General features: G+C 47.0%; 1 protein-coding gene across 5 annotated transcripts in view; it reads left to right on the plus strand.

Moving 5' to 3' along the window:
* Positions 1-264: 264 nt before the first annotated feature.
* Rreb1 (ras responsive element binding protein 1) overlaps positions 265-20,747 on the plus strand; it is a 126,919-nt gene continuing 106,436 nt past the window's right edge. For 4 of the 5 annotated variants that reach the window (XM_057787422.1, XM_057787425.1, XM_057787423.1 and 1 more), the window contains exon 1: positions 265-317. The gene's annotated coding sequence lies outside the window, so the exon portion shown is untranslated. Of the gene's footprint in view, positions 318-898; positions 956-20,747 lie in introns of those variants that run through there. The other variant, XM_057787424.1, reaches the window with a different exon arrangement.

Genomic DNA, 20,747 nt, shown 5'->3' on the forward strand with positions numbered 1-20,747 from the left:
ACACGTGATGTGTCTACTTATCAGGGTGAGAGGGGGAGAGCGAGTCTCCGTGCGTGCGGGCGAGGAAGCGGGGCGGGGGGCCGAGGCGGGGGCCGAGAAGACGGCTGGGGCAACGGGGTCGCCAGCTCCTCGCCCACCTCCCTCCCTATGGGAGAAGAGGAGGAGGGGAAGTGACTGCGGAGTTGATGAACTTTGCACATCCAGAAACGCCATTTTGATTCCTTTTCCGGAACAAGTTTGCATCTCTCCTCGTTCTCTCCCCAAAGCCCACCGGTCCCTACCGCATCATGCCTGGGAGCCCAGCACCCTGCCGGGCCGTAAGTACACATCCCGAGTCCCCGCTTGCCGCACTCGGGTGGCTGCGAGATGACCGGGGCACTGCCGAGCGACCTTTTAAAGAACTTTTTGGGGATGGGGAGGGTGAAGTGTGCAGAGCGCGGTGTACTTCTGAAACTCGGCGTTTGGCAGAAAGGACCCGCGCGCCCCACGCCGCGCAGCATGCGCTCGGTTGGGGGTGCGGGGTAAGGGCGGCCGGGATGAGCTGGGCAGCCCTCTCCCCTCGGGCTGCGCGCCCGGCCGCTCCTCCTCCTCCTCCTCCCCTTCCTCCGCTTCTTTCCCCTTCCCGAGCTGCCGGCTCTGCCAACCAGCTCCCTGCGCGAGTCGCCGCAGCGCCCCGCCAGCAGGACCTGATGCGCATCCATATTAGCCGTCCGAGCGCAGGAATCCGGCCCGACCCGCGTCGCCGAGTTTATTTTTAACCAGTACCGCCGGGACTCGGATGGTGCGCGCACCACGGGCCAGAAACATCTTCCCAGCGCTGCTCTCCATCTTCCGCCCTCTCTCCCCCGACATCCTCCCCCCCCCATGTGGGAGGGGAAACTTTTCTCCTACATACTTTCTAGTCTCTCTCGGGTCGGGAAGCACGGAGATGACGGAGCCTACCAGCCGCCGCAAGGTATCCGGGGGTGCCCACCCGGGGTGCAGGCGCGGGGGGCTGCGCGTTCGGGGCTGCTCAGTGGGAGCATCCGCCGCGCCCTGCTCTGCGGACTTTGATCCTCCCGGGCGGACGGCGCCGACCGGGAGGGGCGGCAGGCAGCCCCGCGCCCTCTGCGGGCTCCCGGCTGGCGGCGGGGCTGCGGGCGACCACCGTCGCTGGGGAGGAGGGGAGGCGGCGACCCGGGCCGGGCCGACACGTATTGTTGGTGACTCTGAGGCTGACTAGGTACGAGCTTTGGGGGAGCCCCCAGCGTGGGGCGAGCTTGCATCGCGGAGGGGGGGCTCGCGCCCGGCGCCGTCACGAGCACAGGAAGGAGGCCGGGAGCATCCGAGGCGGGGCCGGCGCCCGCCCCACCGCCCAGCTGTGGAGCGCGCTAGGAAACTTTTGTCCGCCACCCGCTGGACCAATTTTTTCTGGAGTTCTGGGGCTTCGCTTTCTCCTCACACTCCGGCCCTTACCGCCGAGCGAGGAGAGTGGGGGAAGCCGGTGATTGTGGTGGGGTGGGTGGGTGGGAAACCGACGACGACGAGAGGCAGCCCCCCCCATCAGGCCCAGCTCCCCGCTCCCCCACCCCGTTCGCGGTCTCTTAGGAAACTGCGACCTTAATGGTTGCTAAGGAGCAGGGGAGGTCCTTCCCGTCGCCGGCCCCCTCCCTGGGAGGCGGTGTGTTTTCTGTACAGGGCCAGGGTCGCGTCGAGGATGTGACCCGCTCTCCGGCCCCGGGTGAGTGCGGGGTGCGGCGACGGTGCCCGCGGGCAGCCGGCCGAGGTCTAGGGGCTTGGGGACCCCACTGGGCTTGGGCTCGGCCACTTGACAGGCGCCGCGTGCAGCTTGCGTCCCTCGTCCTCGGTGCATCCGTGATGGGTTATAAAAGAGGAGGAAAGTTATTTCTCCTTGCTCAGCAGATTTGCCCTCCCTCGCTCCTTACTGGTTAAGAGATAGAACGTGAGCCCAGATCCGGACGAGCAGTTCACATTCCATTACGAAATTCTACACGGCTTCAGAGCCAGCAGCAGCACACATTAGGGGCACTTCGGAGGGGATTTTCTTCTTTGGGGGATGCTGGTAGAGGTGGTGGTGGAGATTGATACAAGGGTGAAAAAAAATAGCCTTTTGGGGATGTTGAAAACCTTGCCTTCAGGTTTTCAGCCCACCGTCTTGTTTTAGAGTTTAGAGCTAAGCATATCCCTGTTAAAGCTTATGGGAAGAAAGTTTGTTGGATGCTGGAAGTTGGTGAAGTATTTCTGGAAATGATTTCTGCAAAGGCTGACCTGCTGCTTGTGCATCCCCTGGTTGTGAGATTTCTTTTTCAGATAATATGGTGGTCTGTGTCTGAGTGCGAGTGTATTGTGCAATAGTTAATTGGAGTGGAAGGTGGAGAGATGAGTACAGCCAAGAAAAGAATGTGTTGCCCTTTTTTTTTCACATCCTCTGAGTTTGATGCTTTCTTGAGTAGGCAGGTATAGTTTCCAAGAGAATTTAACCCGGAAGTCTGAGTTGGAAGCCAAAGTCTTGGTTTAAATTTGCAAGAAAATTTTGTGCGAGCTTAAAGAAGCCATAGTTTTTATGGAAAGAGTTCAGTGTACTCTTCAGACTTTATGTGCAAGGGTGGACTCGTTTTAGAGCTTTGTAGTTGGTTTTTGTTTTGTTTTTACCTCTATCCATTGGGGAATCTACTGATGGGTCTTGCTTTGATGTATTTGGTTACACTGATGAATTAAACATTTGAATGGCTCTAATCAAGTTTTAAATGTGTGAAAAAATTCCTTCCCCAATTTTTACAAAAGAAAGAGGAGTACTTGATTTAATTGTGTCCCCTTCTCCATTTCAGATTAGTTAACTTGCACTGTCCCAATCTTAAAGTTTTTTGTTTTTAAGTAAGCTAGTTGTCTTTTCAGGGTGTTTGGTTTTTAAGAAAGGCTTAACTCCTAAGAAATGCTGCTGATGCTCCGTGGTACATGGGATACTATTCTCCCCGTTTCCCTGGATACCACTTTATTTCTCATCTGAAACTCAGACAGTACTCTTACCGTGGATGTGATGGGGAGCATTTGTCTGACTCAACTGGTACAGGTGGTTCATCCATTCCTAACCATTTACATCATCAGACAAGTGACCTTTTGATGGAAGGGGCTTTCATCGTAGATTTCTTCAGGCAGAACCTATCAACCTGAAGAGAACTTATTTGCATCCAGTAGGAGTACCCGAGTGTGGACGGAGGAAAAATAAAACCTGAGTGCCTTCGTCCTCATCTGATCAACAGCTGTTTATTGGTGATCTGCCCTAAGCCAGGCACTGACTAACAGCTGTTAGCAAACTTCTGTTTTTTACTTGGCTGTTTTGAACTGCTGTGTTGGTTCACTTCCTAGGTCAGTTGGGAAGTCTTTCTTGCTATTGTGTGCTCACTTGCTAACACCACTTAGCAGCTTCAGCTAAGTACATTTCCTGGTTAATGAAGTTGAAAAATTCTATCCTCTTAGGGTTTTGCATGGCATAGTTAATATAAACTTTTTACAGAAATTGGCTAAACAGGCCCTCTAGAAGTAGTGAGAAGTGGGTCCTTTTGATGTTTCTATTCATTATCCTTCTGAAAAGTAGGTGGTGCTTAGAAGGTCATAGGATAAAGGTTGCTAAGCAGCTAAACAGAAGGATGCTAAAATTAACCAAAGCTTTTTTGAAAGGGAGTCCTTCCCTGTTTTACATTATTTACTAGGTTTAATTAATTTCTGAATCCTATGTGGTTTTGACCTAGGAAGGTAGGATGTTAAAGTTGGTTTTGGTTTTTGTTATTTAAATAACTTTTGTTAAGTGTCTGTAATTGAAGTTTAGTACTCTCTGACCCGGTGCTGTGCTATCAAATGGCAGCTTGTCAGGGATGACTTTCTTGTCTTTTAAGAGGTTGAACTTCCTCGTTATGTGTGTGTGACATCACCTGCTTTCACATTAATAACAGATTTTTATGTTTGTTTTGGAAATTCTACATAGTCCTCCTCAAAGGTGATATTTTACCTTTGTATTTTTATTAAACGTATTTGCATTCAAAAGACAGAAGTGCAATATAGTATCAGTAGTAACTTCAGTGTGGTCCCTCCTGATGAGGAGGCAATAGCTTGCTTTTCTCCCGGATTCTTGTGGATGTGGCTGTTTCTGGCCCATGTTACCCTGCTTCTGTGGCTCTGTTTATTCAATCCAGCTGATAGATAACCCTTTTAAAAACAATTATTCTAGGTTTAGAATGTATTTGGAGGGACTGAGCAGATATTAGAAGGCAAAAAGTATTGTGGTTTGCATTTTGTCTTAAGTGTGTTTCAGGGTTCTTGAAGTTTTCATGGAGATGAAAGATGCAAGTAGGCTTGAACTAGTGGCTGGAAGCTATCACTTTTGTTGAGAGGCAGGCCTGCTGCGAAGCCAGAAGTTTCCCTGCCTCAAGGTTATACGTGTCTTTTTGACCTACCAAGCAGGCCTCGTTGACGGGTTTTCCCGTTTCTTTTCTCTCAATTTTTAGGTTTAGACTGCAGTTCTTGAGTAGAAACAATCACGTCTCTCAAGTGCAGGAGTCAAAGAATGCTTGCCATGCCCAGGGGTAGAGGATAATAAGTCAGTGGTAAGAGGTGTACCATCTGAACCCAGAGGGAGGCATGCGATGTGCTTTCTGAAATGCATGGCTTACTTTTAATTTCCCCCACTCCCACATGGCAAGCCGACCAAGGAAAGGAAACCTGTCTGCTGGTGTTTTCTTTACTGCAGAGGCCGAAGAATGAGGAAGGTGGGGAGGAGCCTTTCCTAGTTAGCAGTTAGTCTTCCCGAGCTGTGTCATCAGCTCAGCTTTTCTCAAGGTCTCTCTCTTCACGTTCCTCGGGTGCCCAACGTGGTCTGAAGGGCAGCCGAGCCGCCTGGAGAGTTCACCCTGCTTGTTGGCAGCTGAATTGGGGGCGGGCGGGTGGGGAGGCGGGGACAGGGAGCTCCGATCCTGCAGCCTGTTTTGATGGGCTTGCGGGCTGCAGGTTAGCCGTCTGCCCAACGGGAGCGGTGACTGCTGGTGAATAGGTGCTTCAGACAAAGCAGTGGGAGAGGGTGGAGACTGTTTGTTCTGTGTGATTCAGGCAACTAATGCTGAGAGAATTTGAAAACCTCCGCAAAGGCCGGGGCCTGGGGACTGACTGGCTGATGCTGCCACGATTCACCTGAGGGCTCCTTGAGGGCGGTGGAACTCACCGGGTGGAGAGAGAGGAGAGAATGAAAACCCCCACTGGTTTTGTCAGACAGCCAGACTGAAGAGAAAAAGTCTCAGTGGGGGTAATTAGATAAAGCTTTTAAATGCTCTATTTGTTTTTCCCCTGAGCTAGCTCGGTATTTCATCCCTTCACCCCCTTTTCCAAGACTGGGGAAGGATTGTTTCTAAAGTGTTTGATAGGCTGGTCATTGAATTACTTTTGCATTTCCTTTTTTTTTCGGGGGGGGGGGGATGTAGTTTCTGAGACTAAGTTTCAGCCTCCTTTTGAGAAGACATTTAGCAACAATCCTGAGTTTGAACTCAGAACAGCACAGATTTACAGCTAGGTTCATCCTGACCTCTGACTCCTGACTGCTGGCTGGAAGCAGCCTGGCCTCAGAGGACTTAGCAGTTCACAGATACTGTGGTTTTCTCTCTGTGGTGGTGTTTTAAAATGAGGGCAGACCCTTTTGGAAGCAATTCCCTGCTTGAATTTGAAAGTGTAAGGAAATCCAAACAAACACACACAACACTCCCATTGGCTGCATTGCTGCTGCTGAATACGATTATACACATCTTTTCATTAGCTTTTCTACCCCGGGGCATTGCTGGAAGGGTGAAATTAATGTCCCAGAAAGTCAAAATCTATATATGGAAGAAAGCGGTGTTTTTTTGAGCTCAAGATGCTTTGTGGGTATCCACTCCAGACTTCCTTTCCAGATTTTTTTACAATCCCTTTACTGTTGACTGAATTTACCTAGTAGTTTCTCTTGGAGGGGGGGGCAGGCAACCAACATAATGCAGTTTTTGCATTCCAGGGCGAGGAGCAGACACAACTAGCAGATTCTTGTTAATGGGGTTCACTTAAGAGCTTTAAGAAAGTCAGGTGTCAACAACCTTAGGACTTACTCATCGAAGGAATGGCTGTCAGCCTGTTGATTGTAGCAGTGTCTGGGAATATTTTACTGTGACCACTCCCCAACCCCATTGAGGAGGGGGATCCGTTAGCCTGTAAGGAACAGAGACCAGATGCTAATACACCTCCTTCAATGCAGCAGTGCAGGGCAGCCAGCCTCTCTCCACTCTCATGCAATGAAGACTTGAGTATTCAGCCCCAGATGTCCAGAAAAAAAGTCTACTTCCCAGCAGTTGGGCTCAGTCAGGGTGCACCTCTACGCTGCTGAGCCCTGGTACTACCAAGGAAAAGAGGGGGTGGTACAGTAGTTGTGTCCCAAGCAGACTGAATGTGCACTCCATCTTGCATGTGTCTTGTGGGGAGATGCACAATTCGATAGACTTGATAAGCTCTTTATTGCATGCTGGAAGGGAGCTCGGTTGGCAGGTTCAAAGTTTCACAGACAGTTTGAGGGTGGGGAAAGTGTTGAGTGGTGATAAATATACTTGGAAAACCCTGTAAGAACTTATTTACTAACAGGTTCTAGAACAGCCTTGATTCACTGACAGGAGGCTGCTCTTGTTCCTAGCTCAGCATTCCCAACACTCTTCAGCTGCTCTTCTGTCGGGTTCCCTCATTTTGTAAGTTATGTGGAATATACCTTTTTTTTTTATGTTTGAACTAGCCCTTACTTGCTCGATGCTTTTGGGCACTCACAGTCTCTCTTCATTTTGTTTCCCAAATTTTTGTAAAATTCTTCCATAATTATCTATCTATCTGAGCCCAGTCTTTGATCCAGACATCTTTTGGCAAGATAGGCTAGGGAGGAAAGAAGGAAAGGGCACAGAGATGGAGGTAGGGGCACAGCTACTGCAGGTACTTGGGACCCCACAGGGAAATGCCTAGCAACGTCAGGAGAGAGTTACACATACCACTTGCTTTACCCTTACCCGGGCCCTCCTCTGCTACCACCCTAAGTTTCTCACACTGGCACCAGGCAAGGCCTGGAGCAGCAGCGAGAGTAAAGGAGACAGTGTTTTTAATGGGAAGGGCCATGATGCTCTGGCCTCCCAGTCATGTTGTGTGCATCTGGACCATAGCTTTTATCTCTCACACCAGTGGACCAGCTGTGCCGAGAGCACACAGTGCCACAGCTCAGCAGCCACCTTTCAGCCCCTTGCCTAAAAGAGGTAAGGGACTGTCGCCTCCAGTGTTTGGGTGTGTTCCTGCCCTCTTCTCTTACCTCTGAACGGGCAACTCCCAGCTCTTTCTTTTTACAACTTTGCCCAAGCTGGAACCTTCAGGCACCTCGCCCTACAGATCCTTGTAAAAATGAAAGTCGTCTCCCTCCCTTCGGGGATCTGAAGTGTACCGTGTTTTCAGGTGGCCAGGCCAGGCTGTCTGCTTCACTGTCTTCAGCGACTGTCCCCACATTGGGCAGAACCCCTCACGGTGTCGCAAATGTCTAAGTTAATTAATTTCCTGTCGTCAGTTCCTCCCTTCTGTAGTTTACCGTGCATTGTCCACAGAGTGGTGTGTACCGTCCGCTTGAAAACGGCTAACCCTTGGCTGCTTGTGTCTTCAGGAAGAAACCCAAGGGCCTTCACATGGCCCACAGGACCTCCTTCAGCAGCCTCCACATGCAGTCTCTAGCCTAGCTCATGCCAGCCCCCCTTCACCACTGCCATTCTGAGAAACTTCTCTATGCTTTCCAATAGGCTGTGCTTCTTCTGCTGTGTGTTCAGCTCTTCTCCAGCTAGGAACCATTCTTCCCCCACCCCCCAAACCCTGTCTTCTGGGGACTGTTTTGTCCATCGTACAGAATAGCCCCACCCCCAATGTTTTCCCACCTCAGGAACGTTTTTTTTTCCCCATCGGTTTTGGAGAAGAGACACCTGTAAGCTGGAGCCCAGGCCTGAATAGCGCCACAGACGTACACATTTTTTTTTTGCACTCCCATCATGCCAAGGTTTGGTTCTAGGTGCACATTGGTGGGAAAGTCTTGGGTTTTTAAAATCCAAAATAAAAGTTGACTCAGTTTCATTAAAAGAAAAAAATTTTTTTTGAATGCTTGGTTGCTCTAAAAGCTGTCATACTGGGGCCTTTACTAATTATAACCACTTTTCATGGCTCTTGGTTTGAAGTTTACATTAAATAGGAGAGATGGGCACCCAGATCAAAGACAAGATCATTTCAGAGCTCCAACAAGTGGGCCCATTTTCTCTGCTTAGTTAGTTTTGCTTCATTAGTGGTATGAGTTAATAGGAGTGTTGGTCTGTGTATAATTTAACTTCTTTTCCTCCCATTACTCCTTGGACTTAAAACAAAACACCAAACCAGAAATATACAGGATATGGATCTTCCTTCATTCCTCCTTCATTTGTGTGTGTCTGCATCCATACACATGGTAGATATTGCTTGGAGGTCGGAGGAATGAAGGCTTGCCATTGTTTTAGGGGCTCTCCTTTATGCTGACTGGAACGGCTAAGACATGAAATGCTTCTGAATACACAGCATCATCTCAGTCTTTAAGAAGATACACACTTTGTATAAAAATGATGATGCTGGGAAGCTGGAGTGGGGGTTTCCAAACATAGCCGGGATATCCAGAACTCAGAAAATGGAGACAGGAGGATTAGAAGTTCAAGGTCATCCTTAGCTATAGTTAGTTTGTGGCCAGTCTGGAGTGTATGATACCCTGTCTGGTTCAAGAAAAAACATTGTGATATAAAACCATGCACATGGGTTTCCTTGCTAAATAATCACACACGAGAGAGAGAGAGAGAGAGAGAGAGAGAGAGAGAGAGAGAGAGAGAGAGAGAGATGTTTATAGAATCCTTTCTAAGGATGAAGTTATTAATGCTGTCAAATGTGTACAAGGACATAGTTGTCCCTCAGTAACACACACACACACACTTTTAGTCTTAAATGCCTACCTGCTAGGTCAAACTGAGAGTTGGCAGATGCAGTCAGCTGTGCTAACTTTTAATTTTAACTGAGTTCCTTTCTGATGGAGAGAGTAAAAATTTTGATATTTGAGAAAGGGTCTCTCTATGTAGCCCTGGAACTTTCTGTGTAGACCAGGCTGGTCTCAAACTCACAGAGATTTACCTGCTTCTGCCTAGGAGTCCTGGAATTAGAAAATAAAATTTGTCTATTTTTGAGAGAAGGCTTCTTTCTGTGTATCCCTGACTGTCCTAGAACTCACTCTGTAGGGTAGATGGTCTCAACTCAGAGATCCACCTGCCTCTGCCTCTCGAGTGTTGGAATTAAAAGCATGTGTTACCACTGCCCAACATAGAAAGTAAAAACATTGAAAAGCTGTTTTCTTTTTACCTATATTGAACATCTCAAAGCAGTTCCCGTAGAATGGTTGATTAAATCTGTGTATCTGGCTAAACACTTAAAGATTTAAATCAAGTATAATTTGCCTTTGTGTTTGTGCTGGGTATTGAATTTAGGGCATTGCACATGCTAGGCAAGTACCTCTGTCTCTGGGTTATAGCCTTACCCTGAAATTTTATTTATATACAAAATACTACATAGACACATATAATATTAACATAGCTTTTTTGAGGCATGAGGCAGGATTTCACTGTGTAATACAGGCTGGTCCCAAGTTAACTTAAATTTGAATACAGGGACACCACACCTAAATACCAAGTATAATTTAAAGGATGCGCAATTTTCACTTCTGAATTGGATCTTTATGGGTTGATTGCATTGTTGGTGATGAGCGCAGAGCCTTGCAGATGCTTGACAAATGTTCTGATGCTAAGGTATACCATTGGCACCTTGGTTTGCATCTAGACTGTGAAAATTAAGTTTCACTGAGTGGTGTTCAAGAGCTTTAAACTTCACATCCCTCTTTAAAGACTGCATATCCGGCTGGGTGTGGTAGCACACACCTTTAATCCCATTGCTTGGGAGGTAGAAGCAGGAGTATCTCCATGAGTATGGGGCCAGGCTGATGTACATAGAGAGGTCCCGTCTCAAAATCAACAACAACAAAAAGCCCAACTGAATTTTGTATCAGACAATTAATTCAGTCTCTTTGGAAAACAGGTAGTTTTCCATCACTTTTATGAAACCCATGGTATTTTTTTTTGTTTCCATAATATGCATAAATTTTATTTACTTTGAAGATATTAATGATCACCAAGGCTTTAGTTAGGGTGAGAAAGACTGTTAGCCTCTCAGAGAACACATTGCCTACAGAGCGGCAGGATCAGCAATGTGTTACCATGACAGGAAGGTAGGTCAGTGGAGGATTCTGGGAGACAGGTCAGGAAAAGCATCCTATGGAAGAGCCATTTATACGCAAACTTGAAAGACAAAGGAATGCACCAAAGGAATGCGGGTACTTAGAGAACAACTTGCTCAAAGGCCCTGGAATTGGAAGAGGGGATGATGTCTGTAAGGAAGGAGGAAAAGGCCGGAGCATGAGGGCTGCGTGAGAAGAGTAGCAAGTTGGTAATGGCTGGAGCATCGTGCCTGAGGTGCTAAGAGCCAGGAGAGCTGTAAAACCCATTACACCCAGGAGTGGCATTTTGAAATTAGCCTTTTAAGGCCACGCCTACCCACAGTAGAGAACAGACAGGAGGAAGCTTCTGGTTTCTCCTTGGGTCTGCAAGATCAGTTAGAAAACTAGTTTCTGAAAACTCATTGGCCTGTAGTTCGTGTGGGTGTAGAAGTGGGGAGCTTATGTGGATTTGAAGCGACATAAAGGTAGGACGGTCCCTGGGAAGCCTACACAGCTGGGTGGTTTCTGTCTCTGGCATCTCTAATTTTCTGAGATTGGAAGGTGGGCCCAAGTAAAATTGACGAATGAAGTTTTATGTTTTATTTATCTTTAAAAAAATCAATTTACTCTTTTTTTTATACATTTTTCTCTACCTGTACTGTTTATTTGGTAAAAATATGTACCCAGCATAGATGAAGTATGAAAAGTCATAATAATGAGGGTGGGGATGTTAATTTTTGCTTGCTTGTTTTTCGAGATGGGGTTTCTCTGTAACAGTCCTAGCTGTCCTGGAACTAGCTCTCGTAGACCAGGCTGGCCTACAAACTTCGCCTGCCTCTGCCTCCCGAGTGCTGGGATTAAAGGCGTGCGCTCTCACTGCCCGACCGTGTTAGGTAGGTCCTTAGTGGGAGCAATTGAGTTGCTTTCTTCTTTCTTCTGCCTCCTCTCTTTTTAGTTCCCTGATTTTTAAAGGGAACAGGAAATTTGTTGTCCGTGGCCGGAGCTTTTGAATTGTATTCAGGTGAGATGTATGATTATTGTTGTTTTTAATTGCATTTATTTGTGAAACACGAGCCTTCTGGCTACAGTGCCTATGTGAAGGCCAAAGGGCAATTTGGGAATCAGTTCTCTCTGGAAATAGTTTGGATCCCATGGATTGAAGTCAGGTTGTCAGGCTTGATGGCAAGTGCCTTTCCCCACTGAGCCATCTCCCCTGCCCTGCACACTGAAGTCTTAAGACTGCTGAGTTTTCATCCATTCTAGTTTTACTACGTTTGGCTTATGAGCAAAGGAAGGACTCACGGGAAGAGGTTTCAGGTAAAACTCCAAGCTAGGAGTCTTCAGAATTGCTCAGATGAGGGCTCTTTTCATGACCTGGTTTTCCAACTTAGTTCTTCATTAGAGGCACATGAAGACCCAGTGGGCACTCGGTGCCCTCACTGTCTTTGATAGTTGTGTTAATATTTCATTTGACAATAAACTTGTGTATCTACTGTGTGTATACTCAGTTCTCCCTCGGATCTGTGGGTGCCTCAGAATGCCATGAGGGAGGAGGACCTTGTCGCTGGAGAGTGGTTGTCTGTCTGGTATCAGCAGGCTTACCACCCATCACCACCCAGGCATCCTTCAGGTCGCTACCGTGCTAGCTTTTCTCCCTAGCTGACATAAGTCTTTTTGGAACCAGCCAGAGTGTTTTCCGCTGAGTTGGTACACACTAGAGGCTGGCATGCAGGCATGTTCCCTGTGCTCTTGCCACAGCGAGAAGCACGGCAATCTGACTCTCAGAAGGTTCCATGGGATTCTAGGGCTAAACAAGCAACAAGTAGCCAACCATGTCCTAGTGAGGACTCTTGCTTCCTGGGGGCGGGGGTATACTCGTCTGCACAGCTACCCCTTGTGCCTGAGTTGGGTCCCCCCTGTTAGATGGCCCATCCAGATTTGGGTAGTGCTTTTCTGAGGCCATTCAAATGTTCTTTAAAACCTCAAGTCCCACTAAACCCCATTTTTAGTCTTGACTGATGGAACATGAACATCCCATAAACCCCCCGGCAGCTCTGGTCCCACACTAGGGAGTACATGGTTTTCTGTCTCTTGCTTGGGATCCTGCATGTTTTTACATCACTGGTCCATAATAAATCATGGCACAACTGAAACCACACTTTTCTTCGGGTCTGTATTTGTTAAAGAACCGAACAGAGGTTGTTGGGGAGGCCACAGACCCTTCCCCTGTCTTGCTATTTTTTTTTTTTTAAATAGGGGCATGAGTAAAAACTGAAATAGCCCCCTATGCAGGCTGAGGCTCAGGGCCAAGCCTATAACCTAACTAGGTGGAGACAGGGAGGGTCAAGAGTTCAAGGTCACCTTCCCTGCTACAAGGCCAGTCTGGGTTGCATACTACCTTGTTTCCAAACAAACAATAGCTTAGGAGAGGCCTGGCAGAGGGAAACAAAACAAAACCTGGGCTTAAAATCATAAATTTTGAAATTTAAAATTTGAAAATTTAGGTCCTTAAGGTACTATGTAAACAGTTGGGGGACCTTCATCTCACTATGACCTTAACATGTGTGTGAGTTTGTGGTCTAAGTTGACTGTAGACGCCGCTCACTAGATGGTTGCCTTGTAATGGTTATCTACAGTTGCTGTCAATAGTTCATTCAGAATCCAAGTTTTGGTGACAAACATGCGAACCCACTCTTGTACAGTCCACCCATAGCCACTTATTTTGGGGCACTACCATGTCTCAGGTATGCCGTGTCTTCTGTCCAGATACCTTAGGCCACCTGTTGCCTAAGGATGAGGCGAGCTAGGCCTGTGAGGGTGGAGACAGCGCTTAGGGGATGTCTTATGATGCTGACGCAGGGAATCTAAAGCAGGGGTACCAGGAGAAAGCTTGACAAGAGACATAAAGATTATGAATCCAGGTGAATGCTTTAAAATTCCATCAGGCTTTATCCAGAAGTTCCTCATGATGTGACCTGAGGGTGTCTCTGTCCTTTCATGAACCCAAAGCCACTGTTATTTTACCTGAAAGTGTGGTTATGTGAATAACCAGAATTCAGAGGCAGGTAGGTCTCTAAGTTCAAGGTCTACAGTAGGAATTTCTAGCCAGCCAGGATTTCATAGTGAAGACTTCTACTTTCTTTTTTTTTTGAGACAAGGTTTCTCTGGTTTTTTGAGACAGGGTTTCTCTGTAGCTTTGGAGCCTGTCCTGGAACTAGCTCTTGTAGACCAGGCTGGCCTCGAACTCACAGAGATCCGCCTGCCTCTGCCTCCTGAGTGCTGGGATTAAAGGCGTGCGCCACCATCGCCCGGTGACTTCTACTCGTTCCTCAGAAAAGGGATGTTGAAGTACAGCATATGTTTTGGTACTGTGTGGAGTCATGAGTGGGGATGGACACCCCACTTGCTTGAATCTGTAGTGCTGAGGGATGGAACGCTGTTCGGACCAGGTAAGCCCTCTGCCACTGAGCCACATGTCTAGCCCTTGTCAGGCGCGCATGTGTGTGTTTATGTCTGTCTATCTATCTGTTTTTTAAGTCAGGGTTTCTTTGTCAAACAGTCCTGGAACTCGCTTTATAGACCAGGCTGGTCTCGAACTCACAGACATCGGCCTGCCTCTGCCTCCCGAGTGCTTGGATTAAAGGTGTGCACCACCACTGCCTGGCTTTGTCTCTTCTATTTTGGTTTTTTTTTTTTTTTTTCGAGACAGGGTTTCTCTGTAGCTTTGGTGCCTGTCCTGGAACTAGCTCTTGTAGACCAGGCTGGCCTCGAACTCACAGAGATCCGCCTGCCTCTGCCTCCCGAGTGCTGGGATTAAAGGCCTGCGCCACCACCGCCCGGCTTGTCTCTTCTATTTTAAGTGAGTCAAAAGCAGACTTATTTTAGAATTTATACAAAAAAAACCTCATTTGAAATTGTGTGTTACCGTGGTTCTGAAAGGCAGGAGACCCGTTTTAATTCAGCCTTAATTTTAACGCAACACTCTTAGCATATGTGTAATAGTTTGTTTCAAACATTGGAAATTACAAACAGTGTTCTGATGGCTTTGTATAATTTTGGCAAATTCTTTTTTTTTTCTTTTTTTTTTTTTGGTTTTTCGAGACAGGGTTTCTCTGTGGCTTTGGAGCCTGTCCTGGAACTACCTCTGTAGACCAGGCTGGTCTCGAACTCACAGAGATCCGCCTGCCTCTGCCTCCCGAGTGCTGGGATTAAAGGCGTGCGCCACCATCGCCCGGCTTGGCAAATTCTTTTTTAAAACAACTTTTTCTTTGGGGACAGGATCTCATGTCCTTGAATTTAGAATTTCCTGCTTCTGCTTCTAGAGTGCTAAGATTGAAGGTGTGTAGTCACACCTAGCAGAAATTTTAGTTCTTATTTTATTTTCTGAGTCATATCATTTCATTACTTTTTCAATGAAAATTGGCAAGAAAGTATTTTTAGTTTCAAAATAAGTCATAGTAAGTTCATTAAAATGGAGTTTTGAGATGCTAAGTCATTTTCTTCGCAGCAGTAAATTAAAATGATGAAAAGCTTTAATAAATAACATGAACAGACAACCAGTACACACTTTTTGTTTCTGGAAGTGACTCGTGGTGCAGCATTGGGTGAATAATAGTGTTTTGTGCATTGTGACTGTCACTGGGAGAGTAGATGGTTCGTAATCACATGACCGTATCATTTTGTTTCCAAGGGAATGCTGTATGTATGTTGGAGGTTGGGCAGTGGTTAGCGCTGCTCAGGTTCTGATGTTCAAAAGCAGCTTCAATGATAATGGGTAATGAAGCAGCGGCAGGATAGTGAGGGGGCTCAGAGTAAGATGCTGTCTAAGAAGCCTGATGACCTGAGTTTGATTCCTGGGAGAACATGGTGGCAGGAGAGGATTGACTCCTGCAAGTTGTCTTGGCCTTCACACATAAACTGTGGCCTGTGCACACCCAGACATATACACGTACGTACCCAATAAATCAGTAAGATGTAATTTTAAAGCTAAGGTTCACCTGATTGTTGTTCTGGAAGCGCTGTTTGTGCTGGTTTGTCTCAGGAAGTCTGATAGTTGCTATAGTATAGTGTGTCTCGTTTTGCTGCAGAAGATTGAATACAGAAAAGCAGTTTTTTGGGGGGGCAGGGAGTGCTCTGCACCTCTTGATCCTTCTGCCTCAGAGTTCTAGGGTACACCACCACACCCAACTAGAAATCTAGTCTTAAACGGGAGAAACTAGCACACGGTATTCATACTGCAAATGAATCGGTCTAGAGTTGCTTGGAGAAGTTCCACAGACAGCGTTTGAGTTCCAGGCCACCGTTAGTAAAAACATCATTGCCGAGGCTCACCTGCATGTGCTCTGAGCCAGGTATAGCATAAGTGAAAAAGTGATTACACTTCAATTTCACCCTTTTGGTGGTGTTAGTCTGTTGTGCAAAGATAAGTCTAGGCATGAGTAGGAGCAGTAGTCATTGCTCATATGTGTTGAGAACATACTAGTTACTATTGTCCCACATTCTCCATGTGCGTCATTTCCTTCATACTTCACAGGACTTGGACCCAGTGATGTAGGTGCAGTTATTATCCCCATGATTCAGATAAGGAATTTGAGACTTGAAGAGGCAGTGTGTAGTAGATGCAGACAGCGAAGTGGACAGCAGGGACTTGGCCACTGCTCTGCTAAAACTGCTTCTCATTAAAGTATTATGAACTCTCCAGATAAGTATTCCTTGAAAATTTTCTTCATATAGAACCCCTCCCTATGACACATATCAAAGGAACTGATGAACAAGTGTGTTGTGACAGGGTTTCTGGTTTCTAGAAACATCTCACCGGTGAAGTGGCGCATTCTGCCTGGACTCGTGAGTTAGACCACTAGACCAGCTAGATGGAGTGAGTCAGACCATCCATCTCTCTGCGGTGGTCAGAAGGGGACATTGGAGACTCCTAGAGTGCCCAGCTTCTACAGATAGTCAGCAAAGTAGCTGTTTTCTTGGGTGCTGTTAGAAAGGAATTGTAGGGAAACACTGAAATAAAACCCGGGGGAAAAAACCTGGAGGGGGCATAGCTAGAATGGACAAGGGAATGTTCACCAAGGCCCTTTGGGAAAGGTGACCTCAGAGAATAAGAATAGGTGGTATTTCACTATAGTAGGAGGAAGAGACTATCCTGAACCTTTCCCATGGACACCCATGTTGATGTTATGGACAGCTCAGAATTGTTTCAAAGTAAGATGTGTATGGTGCCCACTTTTGATGAGACGACCAACTGAATGCTCCCTTTGGATTTCTGCAGGAAAAACCAGTTCACTGCTTTTTGTTGTAATCACTTTTTGTTTGTTTGTTTGTTTGCTTTTGTTTTGATTGAGGTAGAGTTCCCAGGTAAAGTCCTGGCTTTCCTGGAACTAACTCTGTGTAGACTAGACTGGCCTTGAATTCAGAGACCCATTGCCTCTTCCTCCCAAGTTCTGGAATTGGAGCTAAAAGCATAAAGCATGAACCACCAAGCCAGGTTCCACAATCATTTGTTATTTTCTTTCATTCTTTCTTTCTGGTTTTTCAAGACAGGGTTTCTCTGTGTAGCTCTGACTGTCCTGGAATTCTGTAGACCAGGCTGGCTTTGAACTCTGCCTCCCGAGTGCTGGGACTAAGAGAATTTGGTCTGCACTGGTACCGTGGTGATCCTCAGAGTTCAGTGATCCATCTGTGGTGTGAGTGGTGACAACTGGATTGATTTCACAGTATCTTCAGGTTTGCCTAGTTCAGATGATATAGCTTCAGTTCCTTTGATTTTTCTTGTTCTTTGATTTCGAACTCTTGCAGTCCAAGCTGACCTGTAATTCTTGATCCTCCAGCCTCAGCGCCTAAGTGCTGGAATCAGGCATGGACCACCTTGTTGAGCTGTTTTGCTTCATAAACAGGAGGCATGGATTGGAGGATGGAGAACAAACATCCCATCTTCCTCAGTGTTTGTGGGGTGGGGCTCACCGTAGGTGCTTTGTTCTCTACAGGGGACCTGAGCGAATTGTTGAACTGACTGGGTCTGAATTGGTGTGGGCCCTCGAGCTTTGCTTTCTGTGTCTGGTGGGTCTGTGAAGGAGGACTGTTTTAAAAGAACAGAATTTTAGTTTTAGGTGCCACCAGCTCAGTTATCACCGGCGTGCCTGTGTGCTCGGTTATTATGATCGTTTGCTCATGGCAGTTTGATAATTTCAGTGGAAGTCCAGTGAGAAGCAAACTGGGAGAAATTTGTGCTCTTTATTTCTCAACTGTGGGCTGTCCCGTCAGTGTGTTTAGGTTGGTTACCCTGCCGTGACACCTAGACCAGGCTCTGGGAAGGCAAGGCTACCCATATGGTATGGTTCCTGGCTTAAGCTTCCATAACACTTGGCAACTGGCAAGACCATGTGGCAGAGATGCAAGCGGGAAGTGGCTGGGGAAAGAGGAAGTGAGGCCTCAGCCATGAAGGGTTTGCCATGTGGAGAAGGAGGTGGGGAAGGAAAAACAAGATGTACTTCTCGGCTGACAGCCTTGCACACACCGAAGCGGGAAAATGTGACGACTGAGCTGGGGACAGAGTGAGGCAGTTGGGAGAGGACTGGAGGGTGGCGTCCGGGTGCTGTGTAGATGGAGACAGACGTGAGAGATACTGATTGGTCCTTGGTTTTGCAGGCTGCCATAGACTTCAGTTGCTTTCCAGTAAGTCGTGGTGGGAGCAGCCTGCGCTTGGGAAAATGCCGTTAACCCCAGCACAGATAATCTCAATCTGTAGGTCGTGATTCTGGGGAGAAGGGGTCGAAAGACCCTCCCTTGGGGGATCCCATATCAGATACCCCGTGTAGCAGGTGTTCCATTTTGATTCACCACAGGAACAAAATTTCAACCAAATAATTTTCTGGTTTGGGGTCACCACAACCTGAGGAACTGTATTAATTAAAGCATGAGGAAGGTTGAGAACCACTGGCCTATAGGAAAATTACCCAAGAGAGGTGGCACCATGTTCAGCTAAGTGCAGTACGAAGTGGAAATTTGTTATCTCCTTTTATGTGACTGGGCTGGCCTGCAGCTCACTATGTTCTAGACTAGCATGGACCTTGCAGTGAGCTCCTGCTGCTGGGTCCTGGGCCCTGGGATTGCAGGGGTATATACACCATTATGCCCAACTTGGTGTCTTCTGTCATAGACTTCCATTTCAAAACCGAGGACTGTCTTGCCAACTACTGTTAAGCGATAACTGAGGGTATGGGGTGTTTGCCCTGGGTTTGATCCCTAGCCCTGCATAGGTTTTTTTAAAAAGATCATTGAAAGGTGGGAAAATCTATTTGCAGCAGATAGAACTGAATCAGACACTGTTTAATTTTTATTGTATTTTGCTAATTGGCACTTACTAAATTCATTAGAGAGCAGAAGTCTTTAAAAGGACAGAGACTCACACACACACAAACCCACTCAAAAAATGTTACAAGAGTTGGGCTGGGGTTGTTGCCCAGTATTCGAACATTTGCCTGTTACGCACCCCCACGCCCCCCTTCAAAAAAAAGAGAGAAGCAAAGGAGGTGAATCCTAGGAGCTTTTAGTTACTGTGATACCTGGTCTGTCAGTCCCCATGGACGGAGTGAAGGCATGCTGGGAATAAGTGAAGAGGGGGCTGGATATTCACACCTTGATACTGGAGCAGAAACCTTTTAGGGGCTGAAAAAGCCTCTGGTAGAAACAGTCTGTTTCTGAAACAGAAGCCCCTCAGGTCCTTCAGGCCCTCGCTCCACCTCCTTCATTGTATGCAAATGAGGCACTCAGGGAAGGGGGCCCTGCCCAAGGCTTTCAAGTGTCCTGGTAGGTGTGGAAGATGTCAGATAGCAGGCTCCTCAGACATTTAGTGGCTTAATAATTACTGTAGACACAGTGTTCCCTAGGACTCTGAAAACTCCAGAGTCCTCTGTCCTCTGGGGAGGAAATGCTAATTTTTTTTATAGGCCTGACTTTATCCATTTCAAAGCCTGTGCACAACAGACTAAAGGAGCCGCTGGCTCAGAGGATGGGGGAAAAAGTGTGTGGGTCTCTGTAAATTTGGTGGGTCAGACAGCACACAGACCTTCAAGTCACTCTTTTTGATCACTCAAAAATGCCAGGTGGTGGTGGCACACGCCTTTAATCCTAGCATTTGGGAGGCAGAGGCAGGCAGATCTCTGTGGGTTCAAGGCCAGCCTGGTCTACAAGAGCTAGTTCCAGGACAAGCTCCAAAGCTACAGAGAAATCCTGTCCCCAAAAACAAAAACAAAAAACCCCACAAAACTGATGAATATACTTTATCATTTTCCATGTTGCTGTTAATCTTTTATTGCTTAGTGTCGTTTTTAACAGTGGAGCTACAAGTGTGCAGGAGGAAGTGCGGTCCTCCTAAGCTGAAGCAGGGTTTTGGGGAACCAGGATAGGGGGAGGCATTTGAAAGTGCCACCCGCTCAACGTTCCTTTTGTATATGTGACCAGTGAGGCGAGGTGCCTGGGGGAGGTACCGTTTGTGACCCATGCTCAATGTTCATCACTGTCTGGCAGGATGTAGCTGCTTTTCTCTCCCTTTCGCTTAACAAAAAATAATGCTTTTAGCTTTATGTGTATGACTGGTTTGACTAAATACATGTGTGTAGTATGTGCGTGCCTGGTGCAAGTGAAGGTCAGAAGTTACTACATATTCTGGAACTGGAATTAAAGAGACTGATGTGAGCTGCCACATGCGTGCATTCAGCTCTCAACCACTGAGCCAACTCTCCAGCCCCGCTGTCTTCCTTCTAAAGGAGGAAATCTGGGGGTTGGAGACATTCGTGTTTCTTACATCATACAGCGAATGGTAGTTTTCCAGGAAGCTTTACAGCCCATTTTTATAGTCTTAGGAATAGTTTTTTTTTTCACCTCTTTTCTGATGTTTTTTGTTGTTTTGGTCCTGGGTCTGAACTCAGAGTCTCACATATACAAGGTGTGCCCTCTTCTGATGAGTTACACCCCCAGCCATCTTGTCATGTTCACCGTGGATGGTTTCTCTACACCTTGGTCCCCGGAGCATAATACTCAGTTCATGTGTCTTGAGGATTGGAGCATTGCATACGATTTGACTGCCTTCACCTCCAGTTAAAATAGCCTTAACTGAGCAGCTGTAGTATTGAGAGTATTTGGTTTGGTTTTGGCAGGTGAAACATGGTGGTTTTTTGCCTTCGGGGAGTTTTATGTTGTGAAAGGAATCCACAATGCTATGGACCACGAGCCAAGTTCCCATGGGAAGGCCAGAGTTAGGGGAGGCTCTCTGGACTGGGTCTGCACTTCCAGGAAAAGCACAAGCAGGGGCTGAGGTCCCAGCAAGAGAGGGCAGGCTGGTTTGGAAGTCCAGGGTTATAATTTGCTGTTGAAGATGATGTACGGAAGATAA

This window comes from Chionomys nivalis, chromosome 13, assembly GCF_950005125.1.
Source record: "Chionomys nivalis chromosome 13, mChiNiv1.1, whole genome shotgun sequence".
In the NCBI taxonomy this organism is placed as follows: domain Eukaryota; kingdom Metazoa; phylum Chordata; class Mammalia; order Rodentia; family Cricetidae; genus Chionomys; species Chionomys nivalis.